A 16,924-nucleotide genomic window follows, 5' to 3' on the forward strand; every position below is an offset into this window, starting at 1 on the left:
CTATAGAAACAAAATTTTGCAAAAATTTTCGATAAAAATAAAATTTTGATAAAATATTTTATAGCAGTAAAATTTTGAAAAAAAAACCTCTATAAAAATAAAATCTTGATAAAATTAATAAAAAAAATTTTTTTTACAAAATTTTCTATAGAAACAAAATTTGATATGGAAATAAAATGTTGATCAAATTTTTTTAGAGGACTAAAAATATTCCAACATTTTCGATAGAAATCAAATGTTGGCAAATTTTCTAAGCATAAAATTTTGACAAAATATTCCATAGAAATGAAATTTGTACAAAATTGTCTATATAAAATAAAATTTTGACCTAAGCCGTTAGCCTTTGTGATTTACTGTTTACTATAATTTTTGCAATTGTAATAAATAATAAATAAAAATATAATAAAAACTTTACAAAATTGTCTATAGAAACAAAATTGTGATAAAATTTTCTATAGAAATAAAATTTTGCCAAAATTTTTAATAAAAATAAAATTTTGAGAACAGTCTATAAAAATTAAATCTTGACAAAATTTGTTATAAAAAAAAATTTTGACAAAACTTTCTATGGAAATAAAAATTTGACAAAATTTTCAATAGAAACAAAATTTGATATGGAAATAAAATGTTGATCAAATTTTTTATAGAACTAAAAATATTCCAAAATTTTCGATAAAAATCAAATGTTGCAAATTTTCTAAATATAAAGTTTTGACAAAATTTGCCATAAAAATAAAATTTTTACAAAATTGTCTATATAGAATAAAATTTTGACAAAATTTTCTATAGAAATAACATTTTGACAAAATTTTCTATTAAAATAAAATTATGACAAAAGATCCAATAAAAATAAAATGTTGACAATATTGTCTATAGAAATAAAATTGTGATAAAATTGTCTATAGAAATAAAATTGTGATAAAATTTTGTATAGAAATCAATTTTTGACCTAAGTCGATAGCCCTTGTGATTACTGTTTATTATAGTTTTTACAATTGTAATAAATAATAGGTAAATATATAAAAAAAAATTATAAAATTTTCTATAGAAATAAAATTTCGACAAAATTTGGTATGGTAACAAACTGTTGATAAAATTTGTATAGAAATAATATTTTCTATAAAAATAAAATTTTGACAAAATTTTCTTTAGAAATAAAAATTTGACAAAATTTTATATAGAAACAAAATTTTGATAAAATTCTCTATAAAAATAAAATAAAATTTTGGAATATTTTTAGTCCTCTAAAAAAATTTGATCAACATTTTATTTCCATATCAAATTTTGTTTCTATAGAAAATTTTGTAAAAAAAATTTTTTTTATTAATTTTATCAAGATTTTATTTTTATAGAGGTTTTTTTTTCAAAATTTTACTGCTATAAAATATTTTATCAAAATTTTATTTTTATCGAAAATTTTTGCAAAATTTTGTTTCTATAGAAAATTTTGTCATATTTTTATTTTTATAGAAAATTTTGTAAAAATTTTATTTCTATAGAAAATTTTGTCAAAATTTCATTATATTTTTATTTATTATTTACTACAATTGCCAAAAGTATAATACACAGTAAATCGCAAAGGCTACCCGCTTAGGTCAAAATTTTATTTGTATGGAAAATTGTTTTCAAAATTTTATTCCTATACAAAATTTTATCAAAATTTTATTTCTATAGAAAATTTTGTCAAAATTTTACTGCTATAAAATATTTTGTCAGAATTTTATTTTTATCGAAAACTTTTGCAAAATTTTATTTCAATAAAAAATTTTGTCAAATTTTTATTATATTTTTATTTATTATTTATTACAATTGCAAAAAGCATAATAAACAGTAAATCACAAAGGTCACCTGCTTAGGTCAAAATTTTGTTTGTATGGAAATTTTTTTCAAAATTTTATTTCTATAGAAAATGTTATCAATATTTTATTTCTATAAAAGATTTTATAAAAATTTTATTTCTATAAAAAATTTTGTCAAAATTCTATTCTATTTAGAAAATTTTGTCAATTTTTTTTTTTTTTTTTTTTTTGATAGACATTTTTTCAAAATTTTACTGCTATAAAATATTTTGTAAGAATTTTTTTATCGAAAATTGTGGCAAATTTTTTTTTCTATAGAAAACTTTATCAGAATTTTGTTTCTATAGAAAATTTTGTAAAATTTTTATTTCTATAGAAAATTTTGTAAAATTTTTATTTCTATAGAAAATTTTGTAAAGATTTTATTTCTATAGAAAATTTTGTCAAAATTTCATTATATTTTAATTTATTATTTATTACAAAAAGTATAATAAACAGTAAATCGAAAAGGCTACCGACTTATGTCAAAATTTTATTTGTATGGGATATTGTTTTCAAAATTTTATTCCTATACAAAATTTTATCAAAATTTTATTTCTATATTGTCTATAGAAATAAAATTGTGATAAAATTGTCTATAGAAATAAAATTGTGATAAAATTTTGTATAGAAATCAATTTTTGACCTAAGTCGATAGCCCTTGTGATTACTGTTTATTATAGTTTTTACAATTGTAATAAATAATAGGTAAAAATTGTGATAAAATTGTCTATAGAAATAAAATTGTGATAAAATTTTGTATAGAAATCAATTTTTGACATAAGTCGATAGCCCTTGTGATTACTGTTTATTATAGTTTTTACAATTGTAATAAATAATAGGTAAATATATAAAAAAAAATTATAAAATTTTCTATAGAAATAAAATTTCGACAAAATTTGGTATGGTAACAAACTGTTGATAAAATTTGTATAGAAATAATATTTTCTATAAAAATAAAATTTTGACAAAATTTTCTTTAGAAATAAAAATTTGACAAAATTTTATATAGAAACAAAATTTTGATAAAATTCTCTATAAAATATATATATATATATATATATATATATATATATATATATAATATATATATATATATATATATATATATATATATATATATATATATATATATATATATATATATATATATATATATATATATATATATATATATATATATATATATATATATATATATATATATATATATATATATATATATATAAATAAATATAAATAAAATTTTGAGAAATTTTTCTACAGAAATAATAGTTTGTCAAAAATGTTGTATAAATTCAATATCTTTAATATACGATTTTTTAAATTTTATAGATTTGTGGTAAAACCGTCTTGACATTTAGGTAGCTAATTTTTGGCACGAGTTCCAAACGTGGTCTCAATCTTTTCGTTATTTGCGCCTGAGGAATTTTGGAGATTAAAGTTCTAACAAAACACTATGAAATTATCGATCATAAAAAGGCTTCGCGTTGTTGGGAATGACCTGCTGATTAGAGAGGTCAATTTATTTCAGCGTCTGATTGAAGACCATAATTCGTATTGAAATTCAAAGGATATGAAGGATATGAAGTGGTGCAAAACTTTGATGTTATTTCCAATATTTTTCCTTTTGAACAATAAAAAATAATTACAATAATGCCTTCGACCACAATTAAATTAATGCAAATATTTTTTTTATTATATTGGAATTTCGCAATACTCATGAAAAAAAAACTAAACATAAATTTAAAACTTTTGTAATTACTATACACTTTGAATAATGGCCTATCAAATTACTCATGTAAAAAATGGCTGTTAAATATTTTGTTAAAAAAAAAAGAGAAATATTTTTGCTTTATTAATAAATTAAATTATATGTTTGGATGAAATTTGATTTGAAAAATCCCACAATTACCACGCCAACCACAATGTCAATTTTCAAATTGAATGATGGTCTTAATTTACCAAAAATATCATTTTGAAATATTTAATTAAACATTAGGTGGGATGATAGATTTATTTGTAGTAGCAGCCATCAATTTGAAAAAAACTTGCTATAGAAGTAATATTTTAAAAAAATTTTCTATAGAAGTAAAATTTTGACAAAATTATTTAAAAAAGTTTCTATACAAACAAGTAGTTCACCAATTTGTAGAACCACATTTTTGATGCCCAATAAAATCCGTCCAATGTGTTGGGTGCTATATATAAATATTTATGTTCCCATATACATATATTTAAATCTAACCGATCTGAACAAAATTTGTTAGAGTGATACAAAATGTATAGACTTTAAATTTAAGTTGGCTAATGCCCTGGGAAACATTTAAATGTGAAGCAATTTTTATGCAACTTTGCAAAAGTTTACGAATGATTTATCGGCCGATTGACATGTGTTAGAAGTATAGGAAAATCTAAGTCAATCGAAAACCATGTATATGGAAGTTATATCTAAATCTGAACCGATTTCAACAAAATTTGGCATGGATAATTACTATGTTAATTCTTATCCCTGTGCAAAATTTCACTTAAATCGGATAAGAACTTTGACCTCTGTGGTCATATGACGGAAAATCGGGCAAAAGACACATATGGTAGCCATATCTGAATCTGAACCGATTTCAACTAAATTTAGCAATCACAGTTGAAATGTTAATTCTACTCTCTGTGCAAAATTTCGGAGTATAATTTTGGGTTCTGAGGCCATATAAGTCCATATCGGGCGAAAGATATATACGGGAGCTATATCTAAATCTGAAACGATTTCAATCAAATTTTGCAAACTTGACTATACGACCAAGTGTTATGTTTGTGCAAAATTTCAAGCAAATCAGGGAAAACTCTGGCTTCTGGGTCCATATAAGTGCATATCGGGCGAAAGATATATATGGGAGATATATCTAAATCTGAACCGATTTCTTCCAAAATCAATAGGGTTCTGTTCTGACGAAAAACAGGATCTTATGCCAAATTTGAAGGCGATTGGACTATAACTGCGACATAGACTTTGATCACAAAAATGTGTTCACAGACAGACGGACGGACGGACATGGCTAGATCGACTCAGTGACCCACCCTGAGCACTATTGCCAAAGACAACATGTGTGTATCTCGTCTCCTACTAAGTGCTGCAACCACATGCACTAACCTATAATACCCTGTTACACAGTGTGGCGCAGGGTATAATAAAATTCTGATAAAATTTTCTATAGAAATAAAATTTTGACAAAATTTTTATAGAAATAAAATTTTGAAAAAATTTTTATAGAAATAAAATTTTGACAAAATTTTCTATAGAAATAAAATTTTGAAATAATTTTCCATAGAAATACAATTTTGACAAAATTTTCTATTGAAATAAAATTTTGACAAAATTTTCTATAGAAATAAAATTTTGAAAAAAAATTTCCATAAAAATAAAATTTTGACAAAATTATGAAAACATTTTCTATAGAAATAAAATTTTGGTAAAATTTTCTATAAGAATAAAATTTTGATAAAATTTTCTATAGGAATAAAATGTTGGTAAAATTTTCTATAGAAATAAAATTTTGATAAAATTTTCTATAGAAATAAAATGTTGACAAAATTTTCTATAGAAATACAAATTTGACAATATTTTCTATAGAAATAAAATTTTAACAAAATTTTCTATAAAAGTAAAATTTTGATAAAATTTTCTATAGACATACAATTTTGACAAAATTTTCTATAGGAATAAAATTTTGACAAAATTATGAAAACATTTTCTGTAGGAATAAAATGTTGGTAAAATTTTTTATAGGAATAAAATTTTGATAAAATTTTGTAGAGGAATAAAATTTTTGGTAAAATTTTCTATAGAAATAAAATTTTGATAAAATTGTCTTTAGAAATAAAATTTTGACAAAATTATGAAAACATTTTCTATAGAAAAAAAAAAATTTGGTAAAATTTTCTATAGGAATAAAATTTTGATAAAATTTTCTATAGGAATAAAATTTTGATAAACTTTTCTATAGGAATAACATTTTGGTAAAATTTTCTATAGAAATAAAATTTTGATAAAATTTTCTATAGCAAAAAAAATTGGTAAAATTTTCTATAGAAGTCAAATGTTGACAAGATTTTCCATAGAAATAAAATTTTGACAAAATTTTTTATAGAAATTAAATTTTGACAGAATTTTGGTAAAATTTTCTATAGAAATAAAATGTTGACAAAATATTCTATAGAAATACAATTTTAACAAAATTTTGTATAGAAATAAAATTTTAACAAAATTTTTTATAAAAATAAAATTTTCTATAGAAATAAAATTTGACAAAATTATGAAAACATTTTCTATATGAATAAAATTTTGGTAAAATTTTTTATAGGAATAAAATTTTGATAACATTTTGTATAGGAATAAAATTTTGGTAAAATTTTCTATAAAAAAAAAATTGATAAAATTGTCTTTAGAAATAAAATGTTGAAAAAATTATGAAAACATTTTCTAAAGGAAAAAAAATTTGGTAAAATTTTCTATAGGAATAAAATTTTGATAAAATTTTCTATAGGAATAAAATTTTGGTAAAATTTTCTACAGAAATAAAATTTTGATAAAATTTTCTATAGAAATAAAATTTTGACAAAGTTTTCTATAGAAATAAAATTTTGAAAAAATTTTCTATAGAAATAAAATTTTGACAAAAAAATTTATAGAAACAAAATTTTGAAAAAAGTTTTCATAGAAATAAAATTTTGACAAAATTTACTATAGTAATAAAATTTTGACAAAATTATGAAAGCATTTGCTATAGGAATAAAATTTTGGTAAAATTTTCTTAAGGAATAAAATTTTGATAAAATTGTCTTTAGAAATAAAATTTTGACATTTTCTATAGGAAAAAAATTTTGGTAAAATTTTCTATAGGAATAAAATTTTGATAAAATTTTCTATAGGAATAAAATTTTGGTAAAATTTTCTATAGAAATAAAATTTTGATAAAATTTTCTATAGAAATAAAACTTTGACAAAATTTTCTATAGAAATAAAATTTTGACAAAGTTTTCTATAGAAATACAATTTTGACAAAATTTTCTATAGAAATAAAATTTTGACAAAATTTTTTATAGAAACAAAATTTTGAAAAAAAATTTCATAGAAATAAAATTTTGACAAAATTTACTATAGTAATAAAATTTTGACAAAATTATAAAAACATTTGCTATAGGAATAAAATTTTGGTAAAGTTTTCTATAGGAATACAATTTTGATAAAATGTTCTATAGGAATAAAATTTTCTATAGAAATAAAATTTTGATACAATTTTCTATAGAAATAAAATTTTGACAAAATTTTCTATAGAAATACAATCTTGACAAAATTTTATATAGAAATGAAATTTTGAAAAAATGTCCATAGAAATAAAATTTTGACAAAATTTTCTATAGAAATAAAAATTTTTGAAATAAAAATTATGAAAATATTTTTAATAGGTATACAATTTTGATATACCTATTGGTAAAATTTTCTATAGGAGTAAAATTTTGATACAACTTTCTATAAGAATAAAATTTTGGTAAAATTTTCTATAGAAATCTATCTATAGAAATAAAATTTTAACAAAAATTTCTATAGAAATAAAATTTTGACAAAATTTTCTATAGAAATAAAATTTTGACAAAATTTTCTATACCAACAAAATTTTGAAAAAAAATTTTCATAGAAATAAAATTTTGATAAAATTTTCTATAGAAATAACATCTTGACAAAATTTTCTATAAAATTAAAATTTTGACAAAATTTTCTGTGGAAAAAATGTTTTGACAAAATTATGAAAATATTTTCTATAGGAATAAAATTTTGATAAAATTTTCCATAGGAACAAAATTGTGATAAAATTTTGATAAAATCTTCTATAGAAATATAATTTTGACAACATTTTCTGTAGAAATAAAATGTTGACAAAATTTTCTATAGAAATAAAATTTTTAAAAAATTTATGAAAACATTTTCTATAGGAATAAAATTTTCTATAGAAATAAATTTTTGACAAAATTTTCTATAGAAATAAAACTTTGAAAAAATTTTCCATAGAAATAAAATGTTGACAAAATTTTCTATAGAAATAAAATTATGACAAAATTATGAAAATATTTTTGATAGGTATAAAATTTTGATAAAATTTTCCATAGAAATAAAATTTTGATAAAATTTTCTATAGAAATAACATCTTGTCAAAATTTTCTATAAAATTAAAATTTTGACAAAATTTTCTGTGGAAAAAGTGTTTTGACAAAATTTTCTATAGAAATAAAATTTTGGCAAAATTTTCTATAGAAATAAAATTTTGACAAAATTATGAAAATATTTTCTATAGGAATAAAATTTTGATAAAATTTTCCATAGGAACAAAATTGTGATAAAATTTGATAAAATCTTCTATAGAAATATAATTTTGACAACATTTTCTGTAGAAATAAAATGTTGACAAAATTTTCTATAGAAATAAAATTTTTTAAAAATTTATGAAAACATTTTCTATAGGAATAAAATTTTCTATAGAAATAAATTTTTGACAAAATTTTCTATAGAAATAAAACTTTGAAAAAATTTTCCATAGAAATAAAATGTTGACAAAATTTTCTATAGAAATAAAATTTTGACAAAATTATGAAAATATTTTTGATAGGTATAAAATTTTGATAAAATTTTCTATAGAAATAACATCTTGACAAAATTTTCTATAAAATTAAAATTTTGACAAAATTTTCTGTGGAAAAAATGTTTTGACAAAATTATGAAAATATTTTCTATAGGAATAAAATTTTGATAAAATTTTCCATAGGAACAAAATTGTGATAAAATTTTGATAAAATCTTCTATAGAAATATAATTTTGACAACATTTTCTGTAGAAATAAAATGTTGACAAAATTTTCTATAGAAATAAAATTTTTAAAAAATTTATGAAAACATTTTCTATAGGAATAAAATTTTCTATAGAAATAAATTTTTGACAAAATTTTCTATAGAAATAAAACTTTGAAAAAATTTTCCATAGAAATAAAATGTTGACAAAATTTTCTATAGAAATAAAATTATGACAAAATTATGAAAATATTTTTGATAGGTATAAAATTTTGATAAAATTTTCCATAGAAATAAAATTTTGATAAAATTTTCTATAGAAATAACATCTTGACAAAATTTTCTATAAAATTAAAATTTTGACAAAATTTTCTGTGGAAAAAGTGTTTTGACAAAATTTTCTATAGAAATAAAATTTTGGCAAAATTTTCTATAGAAATAAAATTTTGACAAAATTATGAAAATATTTTCTATAGGAATAAAATTTTGATAAAATTTTCCATAGGAACAAAATTGTGATAAAATTTGATAAAATCTTCTATAGAAATATAATTTTGACAACATTTTCTGTAGAAATAAAATGTTGACAAAATTTTCTATAGAAATAAAATTTTTTAAAAATTTATGAAAACATTTTCTATAGGAATAAAATTTTCTATAGAAATAAATTTTTGACAAAATTTTCTATAGAAATAAAACTTTGAAAAAATTTTCCATAGAAAAAAATGTTGACAAAATTTTCTATAGAAATAAAATTTTGACAAAATTATGAAAATATTTTTGATAGGTATAAAATTTTGATAAAATTTTCTATAGAAATAACATCTTGACAAAATTTTCTATAAAATTAAAATTTTGACAAAATTTTCTGTGCAAAAAATGTTTTGACAAAATTTTCTATAGAAATAAAATTTTGGCAAAATTTTCTATAGAAATAAAATTTTGACAAAATTATGAAAATATTTTCTATAGGAATAAAATTTTGATAAAATTTTCCATAGGAACAAAATTGTGATAAAATTTTGATAAAATCTTCTATAGAAATATAATTTTGACAACATTTTCTGTAGAAATAAAATGTTGACAAAATTTTCTATAGAAATAAAATTTTTAAAAAATTTTCAGTTTTGACAAAACTTTCGGTAAAAATAAAATTTTGACAAAATTTTCAATGGAAATAAAATTTTTGACAAAATTTGGGATTTTTTTTGTATAAATTTTTGGTAAAATTTTCTTCAAATTTTGGTAGATTTTTTTGGCACGTGTCTATGTCTATGAGATTTTTCACTAAGTATAAAGACAGATAGACATTTGGGATTACCTCAATCAGAGTGGAAAATTTGCTTCAACAATTGGTTCAAACCCCTGCAAAAGTGTACAGATCTTAATGGGAAATATAAATAGATTTTCCATGATTAATATTCTTTTTTGGCGTAATGCCTAAACATCATTTTGGGAGATTTTTCCGTAGGCGAATATGACCTAATATGACCTTTTCCCTTAGTTAATTAAATCTCTATACATAAATACAAACTAGTTGGATACCTGTTAATTTTCCGTGCCACCCTACTGTCTTTGAAAATGATAATGTTTCAACTTTATCATTGTCAACTTATTTTAATATTTATTAAAATAACAATGTTTATCTGGAGTGCGGGTACGTGTATGTGTGGGTATGTGTGGGTATGTGTGGGTAGCTGTATGTATATGTCCACTTGCTGATATGTTCATAAAATATATTAAATTATGCACAAAATTAAAATGTTATCACCATATGAACATTCATACATTCTTCATTCGGTTATCCATGTATTCAACCTTTGAAAAGCAAACATAAGTGGGACACCAACTTAAACAATAACGAGAGTAATTGCAAATATGCCAACACCGTGTGTCATATATGTCACGGTGTTAAAACTGTTGCATGTGATAAACAAATAAGTAGAACGATTAAAATATTCTCGCTTTTATATCCTTCACCGGAGGATGTGGATATACCAATTCCGTTGGTAACATATCGACATATTAGTCTCAGATCCCATAAATATATTTAGGGTTAACGTAGAATTATAAGTCGATCTAGCGATGTCCCTCAGTCTCTCTTTTGCAATTACGCTAACTTCCAAAAGAAACATGCTATAGACTAAAAACTTTGTACAATTCTTTGTCATTAAAGTGGGACAGACAAAAACTTCTATAGAAATATTTTTTTTTTTTACAAAATTTTCTATAGAAATAATTTTTTTTTTTACAAAATTTTCTATAGAAATAAAATTTTGAGAAAATTTTTATAGAAACAAAATTTTGAGAAGATTTACTATAGAAATAAAATTTTAACAAAATTTTCTATAGATATAACATTTTGACAACATTTTCGATGGGACTAAAATTTTTGCATGGATGTTAGAGACTATATACTAACCAGAGAATGAAGCCGACCCATTTTTGTCGGCGGCGGCGGACACTAAATTTTTGCCTCCGGCGGCGGCGGCTTGACGGCTGAGCCGATATAAACTTTTTCACTCGGCGGCGGACAATTATCCATTATAAAATCAATTTGAAGTTAATCGAGTGGTAATGAGATTAGTTGTACAACCTATCTTACAAACAAATTTACTTTTCGTTCAAATTTTCTGAGCTAAATTTTTGCTAAATTATTATAGCAGCTTAAATATGATTGGTTGTGTTCAAAATTTTGGAAAAAAACGACAATTATATATAAATTTTTCTGATATAAATCGACATTTTTGATTTATAGGCAGCTAAATTTGAGTCGAGATGAGTCGACATATTCGGCGGCGGCGTCCACTGGCAAACAATGGTCGGCGGCGACTGAAATCGGCGGCTTCATTCTCTGATACTAACACCACGTTCCACATTCAAACAGGATCGGATGAATTTTGCTCCTCCAAGAGGCTCCGGAGGTCAAATCTGGAAAACGGTTTATATGGGGGCTATATATAATTATGAACCGATGCGGACCAATTTTTGCATGGTTGTTAGAGACCATATATCAACACCATGTACCTAATTTCAGCCGGATCGGATGAAATTTGCTTTTCTTTGAGGCTCCGCAAGCCAAATCTGGGGATCGGTTTATATGGGGGCTATATATAATTATGGACCGATGTGGACCAAATTTTGCATGGTTGTTAGAGACCATATACCAACACCATGTACCAAATTTCAGCCGGATCGGATGAAATTTGCTTCTGTTTTAGGCTCCGCAAGCCAAATCTGGGGATCGGTTTATATGAAGGCTATATATAATTATGGACCGATGTGGACCAATTTTTGCATGGTTGTTAGAGACCATATACCAACACCATGTACCAAATTGCAGCCGGATCGGATGAAATATGCTTCTGTTAGAGGCTCCACAAGCCAAATCTGAGGGTCCCTTTATATGGGGGCTATACGTAAAAGTGGACCGATATGGCCCATTTTCAATACCATCCGACCTACATCGATAACAACTACTTGTGCCAAGTTTCAAGTCGATAGCTTGTTTCGTTCGGAAGTTAGCGTGATTTCAACAGACGGACGGACGGACGGACGAACATGCTTAGATCGACTCAGAATTTCACCACGACCCAGAATATATATACTTTATGGGGTCTTAGAGCAATATTTCGATGACGTTTTCGACGTTTACAACTCTTTGACAGTAGAAACCCAAAAAATTGCAGCTCGGACCATCTCTGCTGCTCCAATCTAACCTCTACTTTTGTTTGGATCCATAAATTATGCCATTGAAGATAGCTAATGTCTACCAATAAAAATCTAGACAATCACAATAAACAGACAATAAATAAACAAAGATCTAAATAAATCAGTTTCACTCCCTATAATCCTTAACAGAAATCGATACAATTATTTACAGTAATTCAGTCATCAATTGAAAACAGATTTTCTACACCCGCTGATTGAAGAAATCATTGCCAAAGTAAAACAGAAGAAAACCACGAATGCTCCATCATCATTGTCAATGTCAATGGAGCTGTTAAAACAAAAGACAAAAAAAGATTGATTGGCTTCTGATAAGAATGTTGAGAGTGACAAACGAAAAAGGACCTACAGACCATATTGCCCGCATTTTGCTGTCGTCATATTGTTGTCATTCTTTTTTGATTTGGTTTCTCCGATGGACAATTCAATATCCTGTGACGATATTTGTATCCCAGGACAAAATGATTACGATGACTTATGAGTTTTTGTTCGATTTTTTCTATAGCTCTCTTTGTCTCTCTGCAAATTGGAAAAATGGACATTTTTTCAGTAAATAGATTAGAACAATTATGACCATCATCTATTTCCAATCGATTTTGTGTGGAGTGATTGTTTACTTAGAAATCCAAATAACATCGTTATTTTCCCCTCTTGTAATGGATGGTGACAATTACTTTAGGTACCCACAGTGCTGCTAGAATTAACGATTTATTGTCATTTTGATGATTTTTTAGGGTGAAAAAATGAAAATGAAAAAATGAAAATGAAAAACACCGTATACAAAACAAAGTTAAAAGAAAACTTCAGGCCTACTTTTACCATCTAAATTCCTTCAATAAACTGCTAATAAATTGCTTTGCATATTGACATAAATCTGCGGGCTTTAAAACAATATTAATTTTTTTTCGATAACCTTCCCCATTTCTGTGTTTTTGAATACTCGGAAAGAAAAAACACCCAACACCCAAGGAAAGAAAATGAGGACTAATTTTACACAATTTTAACTAACCTGTACTACAAACGGCTTTAACTGCACTTTACTGACTCTACTCCAAATTTCTTAAGTTTAAAGTTTCACATCCCTCACCCTGCCATTATATGTTATTTATAAAATTTTGTTAAAATTTCATTTCTATAGAAAATTTTGTCAAACTTATATTTCTATAAAAAATGTTGTCAAAATTTTATTCTATAGAACATTTTTGTAAAAATTTTAATTCTATAGAAAATTTTGTCAAGATTTTATTTCTGTAGAAAGTTTTGTTAATTTTTTTTTCCTAGAAAAAAAATTTTGTCAAAATTTTGTCAAAATTTTTTTTCTATAGAATATTTTGTCAAAATTTTATTTTTTTAGAAAATTTTGTCAACATTTTATTTCTATAGAAAATTTTGTTAAAATTTTATTTCTATAGAATATTTTGTTAAAATTTTATTTCTATAGAAAATTTTGTTAAAATTTTAATTCTATAAAAATTTTGTTAACATTTTTATTCTAAAGAAAATTTTGTAAAAATTTAAGTCTATAGTAAATTTTATTTCTATAGAAAATTTTGTCAATATATAAATTCTGCAGAGAATTTTATCAAAATTTTATTTCAATAGAAAATGTTCTTAACATTTTATTTCTATAGCAAATTTTGTCAAAATTTTATTTTTATAGGAAATTTTGTTAAATTTTTTTCCTAGAAAAAAATTTTGTCAAAATTTTAATTCTATAGAAAATTTTATCAAAATTTTATTTCTATAGAAAATTTTGTCAAAATTTTATTTCTATAGAAAAATTTGTAAAAATTTTATTTCTATGGAAAATTTTGTCAAAATTTTGTTTCTATAGAAAATTTTGTCAAAATTTAATTTCTATAGAAAATTTTTGTCAAAATTTTAATTGTATAGAAAATGTTGTCAAAATTTTATTTCTATAGAAAATTTTCTCAAAATTTTAGTTCTATAGCAAATTTTGTCAAAACTTTATTTCTATAGAAAATTTTGTTAAATTTTTTTCCTAGAAAAAAAATTTTGCCAAAATTTTATTTCTATAGAAAATTTTGTCAAAATTTTATTTCTATAGAAAATTTTTGTAAAAATTTTAATTCTATAGAAAATTTTGTCAAAATTGTATTTCTATAGACAATTTTATCAAAATTTTATTTCTATAACAAATTTTGTAAAAATTGTATTTCTTGACAAATTTTGTCTAAATTTTATTTCTTGACAAATTTTGTCTAAATTTTATTTCTATAGAAAATTTTGTTAAAATTTTATTTCTATAGAAATTTTTTTTGAAATTTTATTTCTATAGAAAAATTTCTCAAAATTTTAGTTCTATAGCAAATTTGATTAAAATTTTATTTCTATAGAAAATTTTGTCAAAATTTTAGTTCTGTAGTAAATTTTATCAAGATTTTTTTCTATAGAAAATTTTATCAAAATTTTATTTCTATAACAATTTTTGTAAAAATTTTATTTCTTTACAAATTTCTCTACAAATTAGAAAATTTTCTTAAAATTTTAACTCTATAGAAAATTTTGTTGACATTTTTATGTCACAGAAAATTTTGCTAAAATTTTATTTCTATAGAAAATTTTCAACATTTTATTTCTATAGACAATTTTATCAAAATTTTATTTCTATAACAAAGTTTGTAAAAATTGTATTTCTTTAAAAATTGTGCCTACATTTTATTTCTATAGAAAATTGTTGTCAAAATTTTAATTCTATAGAAAATTTTGTCAAAATTTTATTTCTATAGAAAATTTTGTTAACATTTTTATTCTATAGAAAATTTTGTCAAAATTTTAGTTCTATAGCAAATTTTATCAAATTTTATTTCTATAGAAAATTTTGAAAATATGTTAATTCTGCAGAGAATTTTATCAAAATTTTATTTCAATAGAAAATGTTTCTAACATTTTATTTCTATAGCAAATTTTGTCAAAATTTTATTTCTATAGAAATTTTTCTCAAAATGTTAAGTCTCAACCCCGGCCCATTATCCCACTTTACGTAAAATTTTTTATATTTCTTTTATATTCTGTGCATAAAAAAGGACTCAAACCCCGGCAGAAGGCCAGCCTCCTATGCCACTTTTAATTCGCGTTAGCCGACTTTAGATTCTATCCATAGGAAATTTTCAACCCCGACAAAAGCACGGCCGAATTTTTCCACTTTACTTACCCTCATTAGCTCACATTGCATTCTGTCCATAAGTGAAAGTCTCAACAACTGGTCGAAGGTTCATCTATGCAATTATGTATTTGATTTAGTCCTCTTTGGGTTTTATTCGTAGGAGAAAGTCCTAAACCACGGCCGAATACTAGTCATCTATTCCATTTTGAAAGTCTCAAACGCCGACCAAAGGCGTTTTATTTTCTATAAGAATAACATAAATGTTAATTCTGCAGAGATTTTTATCAAAATTTTATTTCTGTAGAAATTTTTATCAAAAGTTTATTTCTATACAAAATGTTGTCGAAATTTTATTTCGTTAGAAAATTTTAGCAGAATTTTAGTTCCAATGGATTTTTTTTTTCTTTTTAATTTTATTTATATAGAAAATTTTATTAAAAATTTTATTTCTATAGAAAATTTTGTCAACATTTTATTTCTATAGAAAATTGAGTGAACATTTTATTTCTATAGAAAATTTTCTCAAAAGTTTATTTCTATAGTAAATTTTGTCAAAATTTTATATCTATCGAAAATTTTGTCAAAATCTAAGAGCTATAGAAAAATTTCTCAAAATTTTATTTCTATAGAAAATTTTATTTCTATAGAAAATGTTGTCAGGATTTTATTTCTATAGAAAATTTTGTTAAAATTTTATTTCTATAGGAAATATTGTTAAATTTTTATTTCAATAGAAAAGTTTGTCAAAATTTTATTTCTATAGAAAATGTTGTCAAAATTTTATTTCTAAAGAAAAGTTTGTCAGAATTTTTTTTTTCTATAGAAAATGTTGCCGAAAAATTTATTTCTATAGAAGATTTTGTCAAAATTTTATTTCAATAGAGGGTTAGGTGGCAGCCCGATGTATCAGGCTCACTTAGACTATTCAGTCCATTGTGATACCACATGGGTGAACTTCTCTTTTATCACTGCGTGCTGCCCGATTCCATGTTAAGCTCAATGACAAGGGACCTCCTTTTTATAGCCGAGTCCGAACGGCGTTCCACATTGCAGTGAAACCACTTAGAGAAGCTTTGAAACCCTCAGAAATGTCACCAGCATTACAGAGGTGGGATAATCCACCGCTGAAAAACGTTTTGGTGTTCGGTCGAAGCAGGAATCGAACCCACGACCTTGTGTATGCAAGGCGGGCATGCTAACCATTGCACCGCGGTGGCTCCCTATAGAAAGTTTTGTCAAAATGTTATTTCTATAGCAAATTTTGTCAAAATTTTATTTCTGTAAAAATGTTATAAAAATTTTATTCATATAGAAAATTTTGTCAAAATTTTATTCCTATAGAAAATTGTGACTAAATTTTTTTTCTATAGAAACTTTTGTCAAAATTTTATTT

At 22.9% G+C, this 16,924-nt stretch overlaps 1 long non-coding RNA gene across 1 annotated transcript; it reads right to left on the minus strand.

The window, feature by feature from the left end:
* Positions 1-12,507: 12,507 nt before the first annotated feature.
* Positions 12,508-13,170, minus strand: LOC142227489 (uncharacterized). The gene is made up of 2 exons (XR_012719860.1): positions 12,754-13,170; positions 12,508-12,675 (listed from the first exon to the last, which is right to left on the minus strand). It is a non-coding gene; the product is annotated as an uncharacterized LOC142227489 (long non-coding RNA).
* Between the last annotated feature and the right edge of the window lie 3,754 nt (positions 13,171-16,924).

This window comes from Haematobia irritans, chromosome 2 (assembly GCF_050003625.1).
Source record: "Haematobia irritans isolate KBUSLIRL chromosome 2, ASM5000362v1, whole genome shotgun sequence".
NCBI lineage: Eukaryota > Metazoa > Arthropoda > Insecta > Diptera > Muscidae > Haematobia > Haematobia irritans.